Genomic DNA, 27171 nt, shown 5'->3' with positions numbered 1-27171 from the left:
AATCATACAGAATTCATTCTCTGACCAAAAATAGACTTAAATTAGAAAGGAATAACAGAGATATAGCAGGAAAATCTCCAAACATTTAGAATCTAAAAGCATACGTCTAAATATCAATGGGCCAAAGAAGAAGTATCAAGGAAAACAAATATTACATTAAACTAAATGTAAAAGAAAATACAATATATCAAAATTTGTAAAATTTAGCCAAAGCAATGCTGAATGGGAAATTTATAACCCTAAATACTTTTATATTAGGAAAATTCTCAAATCAATAACCTAAGCTCCCATCTTCAACTAGTAGAAGAAAAAAGTAAATTCCAAGCAAGCATATAGAAGGAAATAATAAAGAGAAGAACAGGAATCAATGGAATGAAACAGAAAAATAATAGAGAAATTTGATAAGCAAAAGACTGGTCGTCTGTAAAGATTAATAAAATTGTCAAATCTCTAGCAAGATTGACAAAGCAAAAAGAGAGAAAATGCAAATTACTAGTATCAGGAATGAAACAGAGAATATCCTTGCAAACTCTGCTTATAACAAAAGAATGATGGAGAGATATTACAAACAATTCTACACACATAAATTTGATTTATTAGATGAAATGGACTAGTTCTTTGAAAAGTACAAACTGCTACAACTTAATCAATGTGAAGTAATAATGTTAATATCCATATAATAACCAAGGGAATTTAATTTGTAACTATATACTTCCTGAAACAGAGATCTCTAGGTGCAGATGGTTTCACTGGAAAATTCTACCAAATGTTTAAAAAAGAATTAACACCAATTCTGCACAATCTCTTCCAGAGAATAGAAGAAGGAGTACTAGTATTAACCTGATACCAAAATCATAAAAAGATGAGACGAAAAGGAAACTATAAACCTATATGTCTCATAAATATGGATGCCAAGATTCTTAACAAAATATTAGGAAATGGAATTCAGCAATATATAAAAATAATTATATACTATGGCCAAGTGGGGTTTATTCCAAGCTGTTTCAATATCTGAAAATCAATCAATATAATCCACCATATTAACAGGCTAAAGAAGAAAAAGCAAATGATGATAACAGTTGATGTAGAAAAAATTTGAAAAATTCTACACCCATTTATGATTAAAAAAACTATAAGAAAAAGAGTAATAGAGGAATATTTCCTTAACTTGCTAAAAAAAGTCTACAAAAATAAACAAGGCTTGCTATGTAGTTGCAATTATCAAGTTATTTTTGTCTTTCTTTCTAAGGCTAATCCTCATAAAAGAATGTCATGATGAAAAGAACATTGTAGTAAAGTCAGCAGCTCTGCTTTCAAACTTGCCATTTCTATAATTTTGGAGGAGGAATAAACACATAGATCAATACAATGGAATAGAGAACACAGAAATATACCCATCTAAGCATGATTAACTGCTTTGTGACAAAGGTGCAAAACCAGCTCAAAGCAGAAAGGTAGTCATTTCAATAAATCCTGCTGGAGTAATGGGATATCCACACACACACCACTCATATACACGTACACACCAAACAACAACAAACCTTGACCTAAACCTCACATTGTATACAAAAATTAACTCTAAATGAATTATAGATTTAAATATAGAATCAAAAGCTATAATTTAAACTAATCAGAAAAAATATTGGGATCCAAGGTCTAGTGAAATGACATGACTCTAAAAGTATGGCCCATAAAATTAAACTATACACTATGTGTACAGTGACAGGTGATAATTAGCCTTTGGGTGGTGAACATGATGTAGTCTACACACAAATCAAAATATAATGATGAAAAAAATCCATAACTTGGGCATTATCAAAATTAAAATGTTTTGCTCTACAAAAGATTCTGTTAAGAGGATTAAAAAACAAACTACAGACTGGGAGAAAAAATTTGCAAACTGTATACCTGACAAAGAAATCAGACCTAGAATATATAAAGAATTCTCAAAATTCAACTCATGTAAAACCAGACAATCCAATTATAAAATGGTGTAAGACATGAAAAAGACATTTCACTGAAATGGATATATGGACAGCAAATAAGCAGATGAGAAGATGTTCAGCATCACTTGCCGTGAGAGAAATGCAAATTAAGATCATAATAAGATATCATTACATCTACTCGAACAGCTAAAATTAAAAATAATGTCAATATCAAATGCTGTTGATGATGTAAAGCAAAGGATCTCTCATACATTTCTGGGGAGAATGTAAAAATTACAGCCACTCTGGAAAATAAATTGGGCAATTTCTAAAAAACTAAACATACACTACCATAAGACAACTGCACTCACTCTTGTGCATTTATGTCAGAAAAATTAAAACTTATCTCCACACAAAAACTCTACATAATTGTTAGCAGCTATTTTAAAAGCCAAGCACTAGAAACAACGAAAATGACCCTCAATAGGTAAATAGTTTAACTGTGGTACGTGCATAAAATGGAATAGCACTCAGTAATAAAAAGGAGCAAATTATTGATATTCATAACTTGGATGGACCTCAAGGGCAGCATGCTGGAAAAAAAATTTCGTTATGATCACATACTATGTGATTCAATTTATATAACATTATTGAAATGATAAAATTATAAAGATGGGAAAATGATTGGTGTTTGCCAGGATTTAAGCATGGTAGGGGGAGTCAGAGTGTGACTATGAAGGGACAATACTAGGGAAATCTTTGCAGGGATGGAATATCATGTATCTTGATTATGGTGGTGATTACACAATTCTGTATATATAAATAGGCATGAAATACCAATGTCAAATTCCCATTTTTCATAGTTTTTACTATAATTAGATAAGATGTAACCATTGGAGGAAACAGGGTGTAGTGCACATGGGACCCTTCTGTGCTAATTTGGCAATTTCCTGTGAATATACAATTATTTCAAAACACAAAGTTTTTTTTTTTTTAAGAGCTACTTATACCCTCACCAAATGACATTGACACTCATCCACTTGGACATGATCTGTATGCTCTATTAACCATTTGTACTGCTTTTCAGCAAAACTCATGAGAAGCTTGGCATTAATCTACAGAATATTTGCGGTCCCAGATATACCACAGCTATTCCACAAAGAGAGTCCAGGTTGCATTTGCTGAAAGAAACCTGATTTTACCTAGGTATTCAAGAACTCTAGCTGAGAATAAGAGCAAGTAATTAGAGAGTTTGAATGTACAGCTTTAATTTCTTGACCCTAACTTACAAGGGCAGTAGAATTTTATTTAAGACATTAACTCTTTTAGATGTTCATGTCTTTGAAATTTAACTTTCAAAGAGATTTAGTCTCTCAACTGGAATTCAATAATAGGGAAATTATATTTAAATTTGAGACTTGTCTGTAGAGTTACTGAATCACTCAGTGTTTGATCAGAGAAGCAGAAACACTCTGAGCACTATGGAATAATTGATTTATTATGGTAATTAGAACTTACACAATTAAGGGAGGCAGAGGGGAAGTATGGTCTGGAATGGAAAGTTGGATTATCAGAGAAAAGTCACTAATCAGCCCTATTAAACCCTGGAGCATGTGGACAAGTAGGAGCTTGCAGAGAAATCTGAGACACTAGGTATATCCACCTGCCAGAGTAGAATCACAGAAGATAGTTAGGTGATGGATAAGTCTATGGAAGGCTGCTGTCTCTGTGTCTGTTGGTGGGCCTGTGGTTGTTGGTCATCAGGAAGAAGAGTTAGATGTAAGGCAAAGGGAATGGGGACAAGCATGAATCTGACAGCACTGCCGCATCTTTCTCTAACCACGGGGTAGATTGAGGGCAGATGCCAACCCACTGGCTGTATCTGCAGCTGTCTCTCTCTGCTTCAAATCACTAGGACCTCCAGAGAATATGGATGATGCTTTACTTCCCCTCTCCAAATCTCATATATATTTCAGATCTTATGTATATTTCTCTTTTGGCCAATTTTGACTTGGAATCATAGAGGGAAAGGAATTCTGGGAAATATAATTCTACATTAGCAAAGTTGACACAGTCCAAAACCACCACAGTTACTGTTTAAAATCAGAATGTTTTCGTGCTGACTTGCAAACTCGTAGCTAAACCACTGATACAATGTGTTTAAAAACAAGCGTGGATATAATTTGAAAGGGGAAAGAAATTTGGAAGTAAAATTTTCGGATTTGAATAAGGTGTTCACAGAATCAATTTAATAAACAAATAAAATTGCTTTTGATGTATTTTCCTTCCTTTTAGAGACACAATCTATCTTTTCTGTCAGTACTCCTTGAGGAGTAGACTAAACAGCAGTAGTTTGTATAAATACAAAGACTTTGTGAGAGTCTGAAAAAGAGTCCTCAACTTCTCCAGTACACAACAACATTTCTATTTGATTATGAGCTTAATGTTTCATGGAGATAGGTTAAAAGAAAAAGAGCTTTGGAATATTTGGAGAGAAGGAAATTATTCTTGACACCTGATGTTTCCAGCTATGTGGAGGGGTATCTGCCAGTATCATATCCTGGGCCTCCTTCAATCCCTTTCATTTCCTTCAATTCATTTCTAGGGAAGGAGGAACAACATACGTGATTATTGTATTTGGAACAAAGGTTTGGGCATATGCTCAACCACTCCTTTATAATTTTCTTAGGAAACAGTTGTCCACAGGAAACATGATTTTATTCTGAGGAGACCTGTTGTTTTACAGTGCTTATAAACTGTTGTTTACAGTTACCTGTAGCTAAACCAATCTATCGAGTTCTGATGTTCAGGAACAGAAAAACCATGTCTTTTTGATCACGTTTTGTTAACCATATGCTTGGCTCCTTACTTCTCTTGATTGTTTCAGAGCTTGGACAGGGAAAATTGGTGCTATTTATTAGCCCTCTTAATCTCAAATTGGTAAATATTCTGTTACTTAAAGGTAAAATCCATTCTAAATGATAGAACATTTTTCCTTTGGGAAAGCTGCCATCTCAGTGACTTCTGCTCATGGGAGAATAGGTGAGTTATCTGATTGAAACATTGGAGCAATATTCATTGTTCTTATGTATATAAGTAAGGCTATCTGCTAGGCTGCTAGAAGAAGAACTTCCAAAGTATACTGCTTTAGCATGACAGAAATTATTTCACCCCGAACATAGGCAATAGGGCAGATGATCCAGGGTCGATATTCAAAGCAGCTGGTTCCAAGACTCCTTCCCTTTCATTCTGAAGCTTTGCCTTAATCTATGATCAAAGATGTCTTACTTCTGCATTCCAGCCATGTATGGAGTGGGCAGGAGAGAGGAGGAAGAGAAGGGCTCCCTCCTTTCAATAGAAGGAAAAAACTCAGTCACATCTTTTGCCCCATGCCATTTGTGCATACTTAATCAAGTTGCCACATTGCTGAAAGAGAAGCTTTACCAGAGTAGTCATTTCTAGGCTCTATTTGTTTACTTATTTTTATTGCATAAGAAGACGAGGATTGATATCAGGCAAGAATTAGCAATCTCTACCAAAATCCTGGCGTTGATTTCTGGCTACGTCTGATTTGGTGCAGAAAGGGTCACGTTATTGTTTTCTGCCTTGTTCTGTAAGTGCCTGGGAAACTGAGTCAGAGCTCATGCCACACCTTCTGATGGCTGGACAAAGGACACGTGTCTTCTCGTCCAACTCTTATTTTTTTTGTTTCTGACAGAGTGTGCAGCAGGCTGCAATGCTCTACGTGCATAAATTTTAGTACATTACCAGCTCTAGACAGTTCACTAGTTGGTACTAACTGCCAGTTGGGAGCAAGTATTTTCATTAATTTCAATTCCAAGCTGTGATCTTCAACCCGGTTATAAAAAATTGTCTATGTTTTAGCGCTCAGCTTTTATGTCTATTTTCAGAATTTGCACAGAAGCTAGGGAGGAGAGAGGTATAATTAAATGCCAATCCAACTCCAACATATATTAATTTATTTGATCCTGAAAACAGTGCGGTGAGTTAGGTGAGGCATTATTATTTCCAAGTAAATAGGCAGAAAGTAACATCAGGAGAGTTAATTGTAAGGAGAAAATATTTTAAACCTTACATAAAATCAGAAGGTACACCTTTGGGAAATGCTAGTACAGCTTTGATTAATTACATATTTTCTCAAAATAGTACAGAGAAAAATAACTGGAAATATTTTTAAAGCATAATAACTTCTTCTTTTTTTTTTTTTTGGTGAGGAAGATTAGCTCTGAGCTAATATCTGATGCCAAGCCTCCTCTTTTTTGCTGAAGAAGATCGGTCCTGGGCTAACATCCGTGCCCATCTTCCTCTACTTTATATGGGACGCCGCCACAGCATGGCTTGACAAGTGGTGTGTCGGTGTGCACCCGGGATCCGAACCTGCAAACCCTGGGCCACTGAAGTGGAGCGCGCACACTTAATTGCCACACCACTGGTCCAGCCCAAGCATAATAACTTCTTTATGAGGATAAATAAAAATTATTAGTGATACAGCAAAGAAAGAACATGGCTTTGGAGGAAGAAGACATTATTGGGTTTAACTCAGATCATCCACTTCTTAGTTACATGAACTAATATAACTATAGTTTATATAACTAACTATGTATGAATGAGTTACTTAAACACTCTGAACTTCTGTTTTCTGTCTACATGGGTGTGATAATTGCCTCATAAGATTTTGGGGAGGATCAAGCAAGAGATAATATGAAAACACCTACCCCAGTGTTTAACATATCACAACACTTAGTGCAATTTAATTTCATCCCAATCACATAAACCTAAAGCAGATTTGAATAAAATTAAGTAAGAACTTGTTTGTTTCATTTCATGAAATGAAATGTCATATCATTTCATGATAATACACCCTTGGATTTAAAATTAAAAACTATGGGCATGTGTCATATCAATGTTTTTTTTTTTTTTTTTCAGTTACTGCCCAGTAGTAGAAATTCAATAAATATTCATGTGATGAAGAAGTTGACGATCTTACATTAAAGACTTAATAGTATAAATAATTTGAAGGCATTATTATATTAATATGAGAGAAATTCTGAATATATATGGTTTGAGGTTGATACAAAAGAACACAAGTGAAATTTCCATACAATTTCTCTTGAAATCACTGTTGAAAACAGATATTAGATAACTGATGAGATTAGTGATTATTATACTCTTATATTCAAGTTGACAAAGATAAGTTACTGTTTTGTTGAGTTAACTTTAAATAATAAGAGCTTGGTGCTCTCAAATTCCTTCAAGTGTTAAAGCAATTCCTATTTTCTTGTAAGTTGCTGGAAAGATTTCTAAGGAAGGTTTTTTTTTCCCTTCTCTTTTCTCAAACAAGAGCAATAAAAAAAAACACTCAGTACTGCGCACAAAATCATTCCCGTTTGATGTTGAAAGAGATGATCTGTTAAGATGATTATCGCTTACAAAAACATTTCATTTTCCATTCCGGGATAGATTGCCTATTGACTTGCTACTCTTCAACTCGGTCCTTGTCTAACTTCTAAGATTGTGTAGTTCCTGTGTTTCCTTCTAAATAAATCCAAATCTTCAATATTATTCTTTGCTCAATGGGATGTTATAGCAAACATATTTCAGGTTGTGCAAGAAACTGTTTAAGTATTATTTAAAAAAAATAGTCTGTCAGGAAATGTGAGGGAGAGAACTATATCCATAAAGTACAGATTTCTGATAGAAAAAAATATTTTTTTCAAAATTCTATGTTTGTTGAAGGCTGTTATAAAATTAACTTCAGGTGGACAAACAGGAGGAAAGGAGTCAGCCACACAACCATCAACAACAGAAGGAGATGGGGCTGAGGACAGGGAGGGGCACAGTTTAAAGAAGACCTGGGCAGAAAAAAATAGTTGAGTAACCAGCCTTGCCAAACAAAAAATTGCTTTGATAGTGTCAACCTTTAAAAACAGGAATCAGTTTAAGAGGCAAAGCGTTTATTTGGAATTAAAGAATTGCAATTTGTGGAGAACAGATTCAGATAGAAACCCAAATAGTGTCCAAATGACAGGAGAGGGGCTCAGGGTTTTTATGAGAACAAGCAGGAAGATGAGGTAAGGTGGCTTTTAGGAAGAGTTCATTGGTGTTGACAAGCTAAATTACTCTTGGCTGTACATGATTGGTTACTGACTCTATCTTTAGATAGAAAGTCCATAATCATCAGTCTTTGTGATCAGGGTGTCCATTTTCCCACTGACTCTCAAACAATGGTTTGTAAAACAATTGTGGTTTGGCCCAGTCCGAAGGTTTGGCCCAGTCCTAAGGTTTAGAACAAGACTAGCAAGGCAATTCCTCTTGAATGGCTACTTCAGCTCTATTTTAAAATGGCTCCATTTATGTCAATTTTCACAATGGAAAGGAACCTAACTTACAACATCTCAGAGTCAATAACCATAGAGAAATGAAGAGAAAAAGAGAGTACAGAAATCAAACTGAACTATATGGTAATGAAAGGTGGTGACAAACTCAGAAGTTAATAGGAAGAAAACAAGAGTATATATCATATATCATACTGAAGGTGTATTTAGGTGAATAATAAGTGTGATGAAATTTGATGGGAATAGTTTAGTAAAATATTGTGATACTTGAGTCAATTAGAAATAAAATATAATGAACATATTTGATATATAAAAGGTGATTGGATTCAGATCGAATAGAACATTAACGTACTCTGAATTAATGGGAAAGAAAAGTACCAGGTAAAAGGAACAAAAGACAGAAAGAATCTCTAGGTAAGTGTAAGTGCAACAGGGTTAAACAATACTTCGAACAGCAGAAATTGATCTTTGGGAAAATACATTCTGTTCGGTCTTTGTTAGAAGGAGAAGGTGAGTATGTGGAAACAAGAGAAGAATAGTGTCAAATGGAAAAAAAATGATGTATTTCAAAAGAAGAACATGTCCAACAGAAGAGACAATCAAATGCCCGCACGGCTAGAAGCTTTTGGAAAGATTTTCTTAGAGAGTTATTACTGGTATATCCACAACACATTAAAATTGTCCTGTCTTTGAGGGGTTACGTATCCATTGTTCTCACTGGCACCAGAAATAATGCCCTTTGGTCAGAAAGAAGTGTGCTTTTACTGCCATTGGTAAGCTGAGTCAGATTACCAACTACGCATCAACTATGAGTTTTTGAGCACCTACTAAGTGCCAGGCATTGTGTTAGGCACTTTGAACTATAAAGATGGAGAGACAATGCCCTCATTCTGAGTATATTGGCAGTTAATGGCGAAGCCAACAAATACATTTGAAATAAAAGGTAATCACTGATGAGAGATTAGCATATATTCTGCCTAGGGAATATAAGGCAGATATCACAGTGGAATTGCACTTGACCAAAGACTGGAAGGATAAATATGCACTATATCTCTCAAGTAAAGAGTTACTTTTTTGCCATAATATGAATGGTAGAAATCTTGCAAAGGATTTAGTAATCTACTGATTAAGAATGAATCACACAACTTTTTATTGAGTATTGGATTTTCTTCTAAATAGCTTGAGAATATTAATTTGGAAACTGCATAGTAGGATGCAAAATATTATTATGAAATGGCATTTCAGTTGAGTGTGTCTGTGGCACATTTGTATTATGTTTCCTCTGTTGTGAGCCAAATGTGTCTAGATATTTAGTATTAGCTTTACCAGGAAGAAGAACCTTTCAGAGTCCCATGTCCAGTGACTGAATTTTGCCCATCCACATGATTGGAGTATGCTGGTGATAAATAAATGGCAAGCAATAGGATATATTGGAGCATATGAGGAAGCCATTTGGGATAAAACTAATTTGGCCTGAGTTTGTTTCTCCAATAGGGCCTGTCACATTCAAATATGCATTGTGTATCTGCTTTGCCATGTCCCAAAGAGAAGAGTAAATGCCCTTAAGATAAGAATGCAACATCCCCCACATTGACATTTCCTTAAGGATAAGCATTTCTCCCTAGGCTAGGATTTGATTGCTGCACTCATCCTGTGACCACTCAGCTTGAGACAACAGACCTGACACCAGCCATGCCCATCGAGACAGCAGACCTGCTCCCCGCTGTGTCCATCAATAGCTATTCTGGCAGGGCAATCTGGCAGGGCGATCTTATGGCTATTGTAAAAGGGACATTGCAATCATATGTGATACATGCTCTTTGACGGTATATAACCGCTCTGTACGCCCCATTTCTTCAGTACCCTTCTTTTTTGGGGGAAGGAAGACCCTGGGCTATGGTCCTCAAAAGTTGGCTCATAATAAACTCACCCCAATTTTGATTTATAGATTGATTATGGATTATATACGTCTACACTGGGCAGTGGCAAGGTCTTGTATTGACCCTGATGAATAAATGAAAAGCAATGGGATATCTTGGAGTATATGAGGAAGTCATTCGATTTAAACCTAATTCGACCTGACCTTGTTTTTCCAAAAAGGCCTGACGTGGTCTGTTAAACATGCATTGTACATCTGCTTTAGACATTTACAATGTCCCAAAGACAAGAATGATGCCTGTAAAGATAAGGATGTACCTCCTCCTCCCCACTGTTTGACATTTCTTTGAGGATAAGCATCTCTTCCTGGAAACTAAGGATTAATTACCAACCTGCTGAGTTCATCTCATGACCGCTGACCTGCTGTGCCAGCTAAACATCTCATGACAGTAGTAAAAGAGATATTCCTGTCACATGTGATGTATGTTCTTTGTTCCAAGATGGTATATAACCACTCTGTATACTCCACTTCTTTGGTGTGCTTCCTGGTCAATAGTTCTCAGACTTGGCTCATATAATAAACTCACCCCAATTTTATTTATAGATTGATTATGGATTATTTGTGTCAACAACCCTGCTATTTGTCTTGAATAAATACTGAATGCTGGAAAAGCATCTGAAGATTCCACTGAAAATAATACATCATGTAGCATATTACTTCAATTAGAGGACACAACTATAGTACTATACTATACTACACTAAACTATACTATACTACTATGTTATGTGATATCAGATGTGACAATTACTTTATATTAACATAGTATTAAAATGAACTATTAAGAAAAATTTGAGTTTTGGTTTTATCTATATGTTAAATTTTCAGGATACTTGAAGAACATAGTATTAAATTCATGGCCAAAACAAACAAACACACACATATACACACGCCTACATACAGGCATACATCCACCAGTGAAATAAAAAGAATTGCAAATTTGTGACAGCAGAGTTGTCTCTTCATTTTGTTAGAAAAAAAAGTACTGTAATTTTATTTGAACTGTCCAAAATATGAATTGAAATTTATCTTCACAAGCACGCATAAACATTCATTATGACTCAGCACCATTTTTATGCCTTCATAAATAAATAAAAGCTTTTGAGATTTAAGTGAAATATTTTAAGAATTCAAATGTGTGTATGTGTATTTCAAGCAAAATAACATTGCAAAGTCAGAAATAAAAGACCACACACTATATGATTCCGTTCATATGAAATGTCCAAAAACGGCAAACCCTTGGAGACAGAAAATAGATTAGCAGTTGTTTGAGGCTGAGAGTGGGAATGGGGATTAACAGCAAATGGACATGAGGGATAATTTTAGTGATGAAAATGCTCTAAACTGTATTATGGGCATGGTTGCACAAATCGGTGAACTTACTAAAAATTGTTGAAGTGTGTACTTAATACAGGTGAATTTTATGATCTGGATGAATTTTATGATAAATTATACTTCAAAAATGTTATTTTAAAAATAAAAAGGAATATGTTCCAAATAAACATGCTGGTTTAGAAATAAACCTCATCTGGAAAAAAGTCAATATTTTAACAAATTAATGTTTTATTATTTTGTCTTATGAATAGCTTCTTATAGCTTTAAAGAGTAAAATGTTTTCCCAAGCGATATTTCAATAAAATGACTTAGATCACTTTATAGTTTAGTGTTGTTATAGTGATATTATTACAACTTCTCACTTGTTTCACATTCATGTTTATACTCGTATTTCATAACCATAAATCTTACTAATTATTTTAATAATTGCAAAACATTCCATCAACTGGACGTGTCATAGTTAACCAACCCTCTATTGATAAACATTTGGCTGTTTGCTCTAATAAATAAACCCTTTAATTAGGACATTGTTACATGTGTTCATTTGGATATTATAAATATTTCTTTGATGTATTTCCCATAGGTTAAAATATATAGCATGTTCTATTTTTTGTCTTGGAATTTTTGATTGTCTGCCTATATATGCAGGGTGAAGTATGTGATGTGGATATCCTCTGCTGTTGAATATATTAAATTGTTTCCCACTTTTTCTTTTTCTTTGTTTGCAGCTCTGATGCACAAGGTTGGACCTTGTCAGCTGCGGTTTTCTATTAGCATAAGTGGGTGAGAGGATTGTCATTAGTTTAGAGGAACCTAATTCTAAAATGAAGTCTTTTGTGGAGTACAAATAGCTAAGCTAGCATTACTTGTTTTCCCAAAGCAGTATACTCAATGTCATTATATAAACATCATCTGTTTTTGTTTGGATTTTTGCTTTTCAGTCATAAAGTTTCCCAAATAACTTCAGCTAAGGTGTAAACTTCAAGCTGCATTTTAGTGGGAAAAGAGACAGGGGGGTCTCATTTTCACAACTGTTTCGTTGGCTGACTTTTCTAATCCTCCTTTTGTTTTGGCCCCACCCTTATCCCCCTGTACTGCTGACTGGAAGTCTGGGACTTCCCCGGCACAGGTGTAGATGTTAGTGTAGACACACATATTCATTTATATACACGCAGTGTTCTAAAAGAAAAATGAGCTCCTTATGAGTGCCAGGCTCCTTTTACTTACCAATATGGTTTGCCAATAAATTACATACAAATATATCTCATATTAAATTTAAAAATTGCATGATATCCCATGGTATAGCAGTTTTTTGATTTAAGGATGGACATTTATGTCAGGGGTTCTCATCCTTGGCTGCAAATTAAAATCACTCAAGGAACTTCTTAAAATCACAATGCCAAGTCTCCAATACATACCAACTAAATCATTGTCTCTGGTAGAGAGAAGGTAAACCCAGGAATCATATTTTTAATGTTCTTCAAGTGATCTCAGCGTGCAGCCAAGAATGGAAATTTATGTGTTCCTATTTTTTGTCACAAATAATGCAATGATCATCCTATTACTCTTACTTTTGAAAAATTATTTGAGATATTTTTCATACTAGATACCTGAAATGAAATTGCTGGGTGAAATGATATGCTCTATCTAAATGTCTGTGTGTATTGTCAAGCTGCCCTTTGAAAGTTTGTGAATGAAATATGTAATAATACCCCATGTTTCTTCATATAATGGTCAGTACCAGATATTATGCGTAAGTTTAGAGATGAGATTTTGGAAATTTACCACAGAAACCTTATTATTATTCTAACACATCAATGCAAGAATCAATATCATACAAAATCCAAATTTGAGAATTTACTATTCCTTTATACCTCATAGCTAGGTCAAGAGAAGTACAATTTCTCCATATTTTGACTATGTTTTAGCAATATAATGTCAATATCTATATGTATCCAATTTTATAAAAGAAAATAGAACATAACTAACCTCTGCTTTGATATCTAAGATATTCAGAATTGGCCATATTTGGAGAAGTGGCCCAAAAGCATGTATCTCTCATATTTTTCCTAAAGGTTGACTCTAAAATTTGAAAATAATTAAAAAAGCATATTAAGTACGGTGACTGTTATATTATGTACTATGAAAATGACTATTATAATTGGGCTCACAGAAAAATGGGTAGTCTTATGTCACTAAACCTGTGCAACGTGAAAAAAAAAGGTTTAAAGTATTGGTATTATATTGCTTCTCTTTTAATCTCTTTCTATTCTCTTTACTTTTTTCTGGGGCATATTCTGCTCTACAGATTTTATGACAAGTAGACATCTTTCTTTGATTCCATTTCTTGTTTTCATTTTACTGGAATAAATCCATCTATTACACAGACATAAACATCAAAAAATGTCTATGAGTGGCAAATCTGAGTTGTTAATTTGTAAACATCTTTGTTTTGCCTTTAAGCATAACTGATAATTTATTTAGATATAGATATCAGGGTTCTAAATAATTTTACTTAATATATTATTCACTTTAGATATTGGTAAGTGTTACACATTGTTTTTCCACTCCTTTTGGGGGAGTGGAAATTCTTTTTATTCTGTTCCACTTTGTATCTTTCATAAAAGATTTTAGGAATTTTTCTTTATCCTTGATATTATGAAATTTCATAAGAAGATATTTAGATACAGTTTTTAAATGTTTCTTTTGTCTGTATTTGTGTGCCATTTTAATCAGGAAAATGGTCTTTTTTAAATTAATATAAATTTTCTTGTATATTTGAAAATTCTGTCTATGCAATGATCCACTCTTTTCCCAATTATCTCTTTTATCTTAATAGAAATTCAATTTTTTTTATTCTTTTGTCAAGATTCTTCAGGATTATAATCTCTGGATCACTAATTTGCTCTCCATGGATGTTCATTTTATTCTCATCTATTGTACTGACTCTTTTTATTTTATAATAATGTAAATAATAAAAATGTAAAAAATATATTTTATAAATATAAAAAATAGTATTTTATAATATTGCAATTAGTCAGCAATCATTGATTCAATAGAATAGTCTATATTATGCTATAGTGACAGCCAACCTCAATATCTCAGTGGTAAAGAAAATCTCCAAATATTTCTAACTCCTCCCATATATTTCCTTCAGATCAGCAAGGGACTCTTGTTCACACAGTCATTCAGGGTACCAGTCTGTCAGAAATTCCACCATCTTTTGGATGCTCTATGTGAAACATGAGTCCTCCACATTTTCCACAGCAGAATAAAAGAGAGACTGGAGAATCCCACATAGAACTTTGAGTGTCACAGCCCTAAAGTAGTACACATTGACAATTCTGCTCACATTTTATTGGACAGAACAAACAGGCAACTGCAAGGGGCAGAGAAGCACAATTTATATTCAATATTCCATATGCCTTACAGGGAAGGAGACCTGAGTGTTGCTGACTACTTGCGATGTCTTCCACAATCTACCTTTCAAATATTTGGTACACTCTTCTTCCCCGACGTAGAACATATTTGACTTTCCTTAGGGAACATAATACAAAATTAGAATACATTCATGGCTTTGAGCTCAAAATCAAGGATGTCTATGTGATTAGCATTGGTCTTTACATCAGATTTGGATGTGGCTTCTCTTGATCCAGAGATCCATAAACTTACAAAAAAAGGTTACCGGTCCATCTCATAATCAATAATGACAATATACAGGGATGGAATAGGGAAAAGATAAACTGCAATAAATAGCTCTATTTGAAATGGGAAGAAATAGAGGACATGATGAAGTCACTGGCCCTAAGGAGATCTGCAATCCCACTGGGAAATTATTTGTGAGCTCATAATCCCTATGAATGGGGAATAAGGTTCCATTCTAGCATTGTGGGAGGAGTGTCCTAGTTTATTTTTCTCCTTGACTCCAGCCTTCATTCTCTGTGAAGTTTTTTTCTTTCACCTTATCCTCAGCCACATATGAAGAGACTTGACCCTCTTTAGGGGCTGCATAGATTTTTCATCCCTGTTGTTACTCATAGCAGTTTGCGAGCTCAAAGAGGATATTATTAAACATTTTATAATGAAAAATTTCATACTGACAACAAATTTGAAATAATTTTCCAGTGAACTTTTGCATATCCACTCTCTAGATTCCATTATTAAGAATTCAATAAATATATGTTCTATCATATACCTATCCAACTATCTATCCTTCCATTACTGCATCCATTAATTAATCATATTTTAATGCATTTAAAAGTAAATTACAAGTATTATAATATTTATCCCTAAATACTTCAGTATGCACATCATTAACTTGAGCTTAAAAACTGTTTACAGGTTTTTAACATAAATTTTACATACAATAAAGAGAAAAACGTTGTGTTTATTTGCTGAGTTTTGACAAATGCATAAACCTCTGTCACTCACACTCCTGTCAAGTTATAGACTATTACCATCACTCCAGAAAGTTTCCTCATGTTTTTTCTCCAGTCCATACCTGCCTCACACTCCAAAGGCAACTACTGTTCTGATTTTTTTCACCATAGACAAAATTCAACACTCTTCTGTCTAGAAATTTTTAAACTCAAGGTAATGTTTTTGAGCTTCATTCATGCCACTGCGTGTATCAGAAGTGTGTTTGCTTTTACTGCTGAGTAATGTTCGATTATCTGAATATACGTGTTTTGTTTTTCCCTTCTCCTATTAATGTATACCCGCCCAATTTCCCATTTTTCCATTTTCGATGATTATGAATTAACTGCTATGCATATTCTTGTACAAATCTTTTTGTGAATCTATTTTCATTTTCTTGGATAAATACCTAGGAGTACAGTTTCTGACTCATAGCATAGTTTTTTTGTTTGTTTTTTTGTTTTTCTGTTTTATTTTCTTTGATTTTCTTAGGTGGAAAGCTATTTATACTTATTTTCAAAGTGGCTGTACTAATGTACACTCCCATCAACACTATCTGAGATTTGTGGTTTCCCCACTTCCTCAATAACATTGGTGCTGTCAGTCTCTAATTTTAGCCTTTCGGGGTCTGTGTTATGATATCAAGGGTAATGTCAAGTCTTCAACAATCACAGTTCTTTTTACTTAGACTAGTTATTTTTGGTTGATTTGTTTTTATTTTTTAATTGGAAAACACTCTTAACAACATAGTCTGTTTCTCTTCTATTGGCTTCTAGTCTGTTGCATAGTCCAGTAATCACCCCACAGTTTACTTGATAGGATAATTTTCATATCAGCTATAACTACTTGCTTTATCACCCTTACACCTTTGTCTTTGTACTTAAAGGAAACTCCACTGAGGTCATTGTCTTTTGAGTTGAGGCGTACCACTCATCTGATCTTTACTCTGAGTCCTTTTCTTCAAATGAAATAGTTTGCTTAGTGCCACCCTTATTCTGATATTTATCTAATGCAATATAAACAATAGGCACACTTAATTGGGATTCTGTTGCTTAAAGTCTTTCCCTATCATACTTACAATTGTTTTAGTTCTGTGAAAGTTTCCTTTTCCAATCTTGCCACATTCTAGTTTTCTGGAATCTCTCTATTCCCTTTTATTTCTGCTTCCAAAGCTACTAATAAATCTATACTACTAAAGTCCTATTCTCTAGCCTCTTCTTCTAAAGTCATGTATGATGCAGGAAATGCCAGCAACAATTTCATCAAATGGTTTGTTACTATACAGCTTAGATCAATATATGTCTAGCCTCCAGTATCACTTTTGCCCAAGAACAATTGATTTTTTGCTCATGTTATATGCCCTGAATAGGCAGGAGAGCTCTGCTCCATAGAGCCACATGGCAACTTTGCCCAAAGGAGGATATATCTGGAATAGGAAGCCTCCTCATTCACTCTGTAAGAGAAGAGAGCAACTGGAAGATAAAAAAAAAATGAAAAGCCATTAACTTGGTGTTCTAATGATTGTTCTAAGGTCATCATCTTCAGTGATCAATAAACAATGTTTTCTCCCAGGTACTTACTTACATAGGACGTTGTATATAATAGGCACCCAAGTTTTCCATTGGGTGCTATATAGCTAATAGCTATAGCTATTAACTTGACAATAGAAATCAAAATAATAATTTCCTTACTAATTTCATATAACTGATATTTAATTATATATGTATGATCTGTACAAATATTCTAGTAAGGTATAATTGTTTAATGACAAAAGAATGTGCATAGTCATTTACTCTGAACCAAGGTCATATTAATCCAACTTCTGAAAGTAACATGATCCTGAAAAGGCATATTTTTTAAATAATAAAGACAATTTCTCACAAACTTGAGAAATTAAATATCATTTGCAATATATAAGCTTCACATCAATCACATATATAGAAATGAGAAGGCTTTTGAAATGAACCTGAAACTTTAATTTAGTACTGTACAAAATCAGTAACCTCTGCTTTTTAGATACATAAGAACTAAAGTGAAATTGCTTGAAGCCTGAGAAATTAACAAAACGCTAATGAAGCTTTCAGCCCTCAGTTCAGCCTTTTCTGAACTGAAAATGAGGTTCAATCAGGAATGTATTAGGGTCATCAGGAAGAAAACTTCTATATGTTGCTAGAGATATTACTTTTTGTCTGCATGTGAATTGCTTTTGAATGTGGTAAGAACGATGAATTGATCATGTTTTCTGTCATATGATGGTGTGTCTTAGTAAGACTTTTGGTTATTCTTTCATTTTAGGTATACAAGTGTATATTGTTTATTGCCCCAACCACATGCTTATTTATTTACTTTTGGTCAAAGGAAAAAATGTTGTGATCCAAATAGTCATCAGAGAAAATAGTTTACCAAGAATTTGGGGCTGAATGTATTACCAGTAGAGTGATGAATTCTGTAGATGTTTGGGAAGCTGCGTACATGAAATATTGCATAGTAATGCTCACACAATAACAATCTGTCTTTAAATATGAAAGTCTAGTGAACTGTACTCAAGTTTTATGGAGAATCTAAAGATCTGGAGAGTTGTCACCTAGGAAAAAAATGTAAGCTGGAAGTGGACAGGCCCTAGAAGGGACTGAAGCTCAGCTTTGAATCAAATAATCCCTAAAATTGTGTTGAATTGACTCTGGAGTGCTAGGCCAACAGCTCTATAAATTCCAGAAGCAGACCTGTACCTACAGGGACACTAGAGTATGATAAAAGTGTTACTGAAGAGATGAAAAAATAATGATCTTTAAAGAAATATGTCAATTGGATACATGTGTGGAAAAGTTAAAACAGACCCTTCCTTCACACCATATGCAAAAGTAAATTTCAGATGAATTGTAGATTCAAATTTAAGTAAAATAATAAAAGTTCTAGAAGAAAATACAGAGAACGCCTCCATGACTTCATGCTTTGTAAATGCATGGATAATATATTTATTTTTTAAAAACAACATTTATTGAATCTCTGCATTAAAACTAAGAACATCTGCTTATCACAAGATACAAAAAATGAGTGAAAAGGAAAGCCAGTGGAAAAAATTGCAACATATGCAAGTAACTGTTTACACTCACATATAGAAATAGAAATACAAATTTTTAGGTATCACCTCCTACGAGGAAAGAAATAGAATAAAAATTGAAAAGCTGGCTAGAAATTTGGTGGGTAATTTAGAAAAAAAAGTTTTCCAAATGGGCTAATAAGCATAGGAAATCTGTTCGAGCTCCTTAAAATCCAAGAAAAACAAGTTAAAGCATAGTGAGTTATCAGTTATCATTATCCACACAGCATGATGGTAAAAGGAAAAAGGCAGCCCATGTACACTTTATAATATATAGTGATCAGTCTTCAACTGAATAACCGAGGGAGACCCTCTGCTGGTCTCAAGTGCTCTCTCTCTGTGCAGCTCTCTCCCCAGTACTCTGTCCTCAAGCTCTAGCAGCCTTGAGTACCCAGCACTCTCACTCTAATCTCCTCAAGTCAGAGAGTCTCTTGGGCTCTCCTTGGTTCCCCTTTCCCAGCTAGAAGTCCTGGAACTTCTCTCAAGGCAATAAGCCTGTGCAAATGTAAGGCTCATCTCTTTTATTCCGATCTCTCAGAGACCACATTGTATCATTCCCTGCCCTCCAATACCTCAAAAATCATTGTTTCATATATTTTGTCTTTTTGGGTGTTTTTGGTTGTTTCTAACAAGAGAGTAAATCTGGTCTATGTTGCCCCATCTTACCCAGAAGCAAAAGCAGTATCACTAATTTTTAAACTATTTTTCCCAGCATGGTTGAAAGCAGATATCTGCTACTGCGAACTAGTGAAAAACACTACCTGGTTTTCTATTTCATTTATGATGTCTTGTATTGCTTTCTGAAATCCGACACTTTAAGCTTTTAGTTAAAAAAAATAAAATGTTAATTGGTCATCATCTTCTCCATTGCTGGTGTGTAGCTCAGGAAAATCAATATTTACCAAAGAAATTCCAATGTAGCCACCTGAACTATCACAATCCCCTGCAGTGTATCTTGTTCAACTCTTTGAGTTTTTATAGATTCCTGTTGTTCCCTGAAATTTTCTCTTGCTTCGACGTCTCATGTATTACAAAAATTGCTGAAGGATCCTTTTAGTAATTGATTCAATGTTGCTCTAAACGTGGACATCTCACATTCTATGTTTTTATGATAGAAACTTATAAGATAAAGAAGCTTGGACTTGTCTCAATGAACTGGAAGTTGATGATTTTTCTGGTCTTCATCTTATTCTAACATTCACAGTTCCCTCTTTGCTATGACAAGTCACATGTGTTCTTTATTCCTCTTGCCTGTGATTGACTGATGACCCTTGAAGGTGGAGGCTAGGCAGTCCTAGCACATCCTGGCCTCATCCTCCGTTTTAAGAAGATACTCAGTACAGTTGAGTCTAAGTTGAGGAGTGGTCACAATCTTAGAAAATAGGAAGTCAAATCAGCGTAAAATTAAATAGCATAAAATGTGTGGACATTGTCAGTATACTGAATTGAACAAACCAAAGGCAAAAATAGCTTTTTGAGAAAATAGGACAAAATAAAACATACAGAATATTGGAAGACATAGGTTTTTTTCCTTTAGTTTTTGCTGATTTTTTTGGATGTGCTAATGATATTGCTATTATATTTTAAATCCTTATCATGTAGAGACATTTACTAAGTGATTTATGAGCCATATGATGTGATATATGTAATTGGCCTTAAAATACTCAGCAAAAAAGTTAGGTGCTTGCATTTGAATATAAGAAATAACAAGAGCAAAAAGATATAGTGGAATAAAACCAGATTGTCATGAGTTGTAATGGAAACTCAGATGAGTTATTACGAAGAAATACATGACAATGTGAACAAAAGAAATTACTACAAAAGTAAATAAAATGGAGTCATGTATATTTAATGTAGTGGTTAAAGTAATTCATAAATAATACCTCTCTATATTAAAATCACATCATCATAATAAGCAATTTCCATTAATTTCTGCGGCTGAATAAGCACTACATTCCTAAACATCGCCTGACTGCCAATATTTGCTATTTCAAGTTTTCGAATAACAAAACACAAGTAAAATTTCGAAAGCACACACTTTTTGAGACATAGATGAAATAGGGAAAAAAAACTATTTAGAATTTTATTTTTTGCAATATTTTTAGGACTGTTTCATTCACAAACACATCCAAAATAGAACTGCTTGATGTTGTTTCAGTTGAAGAGGTATACTCCAAATCCAGGGTAAACTACAGTCCACGAGCTCAATTTCTCCTGCCATCTCTTCTTGTAAATAAAATTTTATTTGAACACAGCAGTTACCATGCAGTTACATATTATCTACGGCTAATTTTTTCCTACAATGGCAGAGGAAGTAGTGATTTTATATATTGTGTATATTTTATCTACAATGTATAATAGATACCAAAACACCATGGGCAACATATTTATTATAATAATTACTAAATTATAAAAAAGCAAATTGAATAACACGGTGTGTCAAATAAGACCAAGATATTTGAAAAACATAAAAATTTTTAAAACCACATCAAAAAGGACTTTTTAATATAAATAGAAATCATTTTTGTTACATGTAAAATTACTAAGGTTATATTTTTACTTAAAATATTTGTGTTCTCTTGCATGGTTTAAATGCATGAACTATATATGAGTTAAACTCAGCAAACTATTCAGGTTTAAATGGTACCACATTGATGCTTTGGGGTAATTTTTTAAGATTTCAGGGTATGAGGACATGCATGAGCCTAGAAGAAAGCACTTAATTTGTTCCTGCAGAGAATACATTTTATTCCTGCCTGATCTCACAGGTAGATTTTGAATTATTCTTTAAGACTGAGAGATGGCGATCTTTTTAAGTAGTGGGCATCATAACATCAGAAATTTTCTATCTTTCTATATTATAAACAGAACACTAATTTCCTTTAGCTCTACAGGGAGCAAAATTTACTTTATGAAAAGGAGAATATCACAGATTTCTTTTAGAAATAATGCTCTCAGGGTGGTATAGGCAAGTCAAATATTTCATGGGAGACATCAATAGAAGTAGCTGTTCACAAGGATTAAGACAACAAAATGTTTTGACTATAAAACAAAGTGGAATTAGATAAAATTATTCACTTAAATGTGAGACTCATCTGTCTATATGACCCAGCCTCCGTTGTAGTATGTGCACAGAACAACGCAGAACTTCTCCATAAGTTAATCTCAGTGTGTGTGGAGTGAAGGGCACTGCCATGAGGACTGTGACTCAATGAGCCTTCTCCTCCTCAAGCTCCTAGCCTATAGGGCTTCCCTTTACAGAGCATCTAAGTTCAGAGGGAGCTTCGTCGAGTGGAATATTAAAGACCATCACTTCCATGTTATAGGAACTTGCGAAATGAACTTATTTTGCAATGTCATGTTTTTCATGGAGATGTTTTGTGGTCTTATAGGCATGAATATTATTAAGCATTAATTAAATTTTTGAAGGTTGAATCATTAGAAGTTTGGAATATTTTTCACTCACTTAAGCCACGTGAATATTCATCACATTTTCGTTTATTTTTATTTTGGGTTGTGTGTCAAGTTAGCCCAACTGACTTGTGTATCTGGGCATTATAACAGAGCATATGATGGAATTATTTTCATTTCTGTACACTCTTAGTATTCCCCTCTCTGTAGAGTCAAAAGACAATCGTCTTTTCTCCTGCACACGCCTTAAACAATCTAATTACTTGATTTATTCAATTATTTGGTTTTTATGCACTTGAAAAAAATTAAACACGCTGTCATTCTACTACTACTGCTATTACTACTATTACTACTCCTAGTATTAGTACTGCAAATATTATATGTAATTAGAGACAAATGCCTCATTAATATTTTTAGAATATATTTTACTGCTTTTGCCCTTTTTATAAAAACACCAAATTACTCAATTATTAAGTAAAGTAAAAAATTTTATATGAAAAGTAAGTTAATATACGTGTCATGGTAACTTTAAGTAAGACAGATATAGGCTATCAAATTTTTTGAAATTATAGAGGTCATTGACTCCAAAAAGCATTTTTTTCATAAAGACATGGCCTGTCATTTAATCTAGCATACGTCTATCACTTAATTATATAGAAAATAATTATTTAAATAAATAGGAGATAACCAGAGTTAATGATTTGCATGTACACAGCAGTGTGGACTGACTAGACATTGTCAGGGGCATCTAGTCTAATGGGTTAGTTACTCATTCTAATTGGTTTTTTCCCTTATCAGATGGGTTGTTAAATATTTTGGTTTTTGAATCGGAAATAAATAAATAAGATGAATACAATTTTGCCTCATCTCTATATTGAGAGCCAAAAATACCGGTGTCATGGAAAGTTGAATGTCTGATATTCTCTTACAAGCTCAACCATTTTATAGAAATACACTGAGGCTGGAATGATTAAGTGATGTAACTCATGTCATAGGACTAAAGAGTCTGCCATCTTCAATAACGATATTTGACACATCATTAAGTAACTCAGTTTCAGTCCAAACATTTCAGAAGCATGATTTAGAGTTTTATTAGGTATGAACATTTATCTTGGCTGTTTCTGAATTTTATGTCCAAGAATGGAATATATATTTTACATAGGAGAAGTCTGAACACAAGAATACAAATGTGGTGTAGCAGTAAGTTTCTAAGTCAATCTACTTCTCCTGTCTATCCCACCTTATTTCAGGACTTCATAATAGCTTGGCTACACTGTCACAGATGCTTGTCATTGGTCTTAAGTCTTGCTCACCCAAAATCCAACCTAAAAACTCTCATCTGAATATCTTCCTAAAATATGAAAAATGGAAATCTGGTGTATAATTCTGTTCTGGATAAGGTATTGAATTGATCATCTCTCCCGTAATTGGTAGAAATGACAATTTTACCTATATACATATTTGTATGAATATTCTTACAGTATATGGTGGTCAGCAGATCATACAAGGCAGCAATTTTCCTTCTCACCTCCCATTGAGCAGGTTTTTAGTGAAATGACTCTTCAGAGGAGACATCACCCCATGAACAGCTTTTCTTAACACCCTAGAGTTAGAATTTTCCACAAGATCCAGAGGTCAAATTTCCAAGTTCCTTAGCACATGACCACAGGACTTCTTTGCTCTTAGGGAGCCAGGGCTGTGCCCTTTCCAGCAAGATCTGGATCTCTTCCTTGTGCACTGTGTGCACTGTGTGTTAAGAGTAGTGGCTCCTCCTTATGTCTGCTCGTCCTGTATTTTTTAGATTTCTCTTTGCTTCTTACTAGCCAATACCATTATTCCAATCTCTTGTTACCTTTAATTATTTTATTTTATTGATTTTATTATTTCAAACTTCCCTTGTTCAAATTTCTGTGTGGTTTCCCTCTTCTCACTGGATCCAGACTAATACGTGACTTTTATCTCCACGTTATTAGTAATATTTCACTTAAAGTGTATCCTTTCTGTTACAGTAGCTTTATTTAGAATTTATACTACACATTCACAGATTGTCTATCATTAAATATATTTATTACCCACCACTGTTTCCTCTCCTCTTCATCATGCAAAATCTCAAGATCTCTACTCATTTAATTGTTGTTTATGTCTGTTCCTGAATATTTTCCTCAGATGAGGCATGTGCATCCGATTATATTCATCAGTTTCAGCATATCTTTAGTGTTTGGGGCCTCTTGTAATTATGTTATCTGTGTTCTTCCTTTCTTGGCTGTCTGCTCTACCATGTATGTGTTATAAGCTATCCTTGTATGCTTCTGGTGCTTAGCTGCTATGTTACCTTAAGGCTCAGCTGTCTCAAGGCACATGGAAGGTGGAATGATCTCTGTTCCTATGTATCATCAGTTTATAAATCTGTAAAATCAATCCCAATGACCAAGAACTAACTTCTTTACTATTCCGTCTTCTGTGTCCTCCTAGCCTGATATATTTAACCTTTCTACAAGGCTGTAGGTACCTCTACTGAGGAATTTTTCCCTGGAGTTTTCCACATTGGGAAATCTGACTCAGGGTGGAGAAAGCCCTACAAGAGTGGCCTCGCTCATGTTTTCCATGTTTTCCTCTGCATTGTCTTTGCTTCTGAAAAGTGGATGGCTCAGAGTTGTAGATCAGATAAGAGGGAAATCAGTATGAAATAACTCACTGTCTCCCATCTCTATACAATATGTGCTTTTGTAAACACGTATGAATATATATGCACATATATATTAATATCTATATCTATCTATCTAAATCAATCTTGGGAGAGATTTGTATTACAGTTCTTTACCACCTAATAACAAATCACTAACATCTTGTGCCAGCAACTACACAATTTATATAATTTAAAAGTATCTTCGTGTATATGTAGATAAAATGATACATTTTGTTACAATATACTTCGTATGAGGTTCTTTATTTGACTTAATAAATATATTTGTTCAATAAATTTCTTCCAAAATATTCTATAGTTACAAACATTTTCAGATCATTTATTTAATATCTCATATCTGTTATAGTACATAAAATGTTTTTGTACTTTAGTATATAAGATATCTATCTGATTAAATAATTTTAGCTATGTATTATTTATCAGGGGTATCTACAAAATGCTTTAGTGCTCCCAAAGAGCACTAAAACAAGAAAAATAAAAGTCAATTTACCCAAGAGGGTTAAAATAAGTAATTTTAAATAAATCTTGCAAAACAGTTAAGTGCTCACAGTTTATACTAGATATGCCTGTTGTGCTTTAACAGGATACATTGGAAAGAGGGGAAATGGGGATTTGGGGACAAGGCGACAAGAGGATGAAGAAGGGAGGGTTCAGTGGTTATTTAAAAAATGGTGTGACATCATTCAGATCTAGTTTGTTGAAATTTTTCTTCTTAACATTAATTTGTCTCTGGTTTGGCTTTCAAGTCTATTGATAATTGGGATATTTCTAGGCACTGTAGAATAATAAATCGATTTGATACAGAATCTGAAAATGAGTTCTTTTTCTAAAATAAACTGTGCTGTTTCTCCCCAGGATTAATGCATGTGAATTGGAACACCTAGATAATTTATCCAAGTGAAAAATTAGGGACTAAATGAACCATGCAGTGTGTTTATGCTACTTAATGTATAAGAAACTATAAAGGCAGAAGTGCATGTGTGATTTTAGTAATGAAACCACGCCGTTGTCATGGAACTCCTGCCTTACTATTAATTTTTGTTTCCTCTCACAGCTTCAATATTTCTGAGCTTGGCCAAAACTATACAGCCATATTTCCCATGCAAAATTTTCAAAGAGAAATATCAACATTAACATTTGAGTTAAAGAATATACATTAAATACTTTCTTTGGAGGCTTAAAATCATCACAGCAGAGATGCAGGTTCCTCTGTCTTTTGAGGACCTGGGGTCTGCACAAAGACTTTTTAAATGTTTTTTTTTTTTCTATGACAGTAATCTTACAAATGTAATTTTAAAACAAGGAGAAAAATATGAAGGTAAGGTTCAGAAAACATGCTACGAATATAGTGCCTTCACTCACTAACTGGAACTAATTCTGGGGAAGATTGGACTGTGTGCCCACAGTGATGAGACCTGTGCTACTGAGACAGAATTTTGTTATGAGTTATCTAATATATCATTTAAAATAAGAAAAACACAAAATTTGGTGGTTTTTGGTTTAAATCTGAATAATATGTACCGTAGAAGAGTATTTTTATACTAAATTAGGAAATCCATGGAAAAAGCTAGAAGAGACCTTGACAAATTGTACCTGATCAGTACAAGTCACCTCGCTTAGCCTTTGCTATAATTATAGGAATCATTTACTTTTCAATAATTTGGAACACAGTTTGAAGCACAGAAGTAAGAAAAATAACATTTTTGGCAGTTGAAATCATGACTATGAGCAAAGTTCATCTGTTCAATCAAAAAATTATTTATGGAGTGCCTATTTCATGCCTGACTGTGCTAGGAAGGAGGGAACAAAACATACATGGTTCTTATACTCCTAAAGCTCATCTGTCTACATCGCATATGGAAGAATCCTTTGACTTTTCTTTTAGTCACAATTATAAATAAGCTCACTTTTGTGCATTCATTTTAAGTTCTAGAACACTGTGGTTCTACTTATTTGAATACTTCTAATCAAACGTCAGAATCTTGTGA

Source organism: Ceratotherium simum, chromosome 36 (assembly GCF_057802395.1).
Source record: "Ceratotherium simum simum isolate JZ-2026a chromosome 36, ASM5780239v1, whole genome shotgun sequence".
In the NCBI taxonomy this organism is placed as follows: Eukaryota; Metazoa; Chordata; class Mammalia; order Perissodactyla; family Rhinocerotidae; genus Ceratotherium; species Ceratotherium simum.
This window is presented reverse-complemented; position numbering follows the sequence as displayed.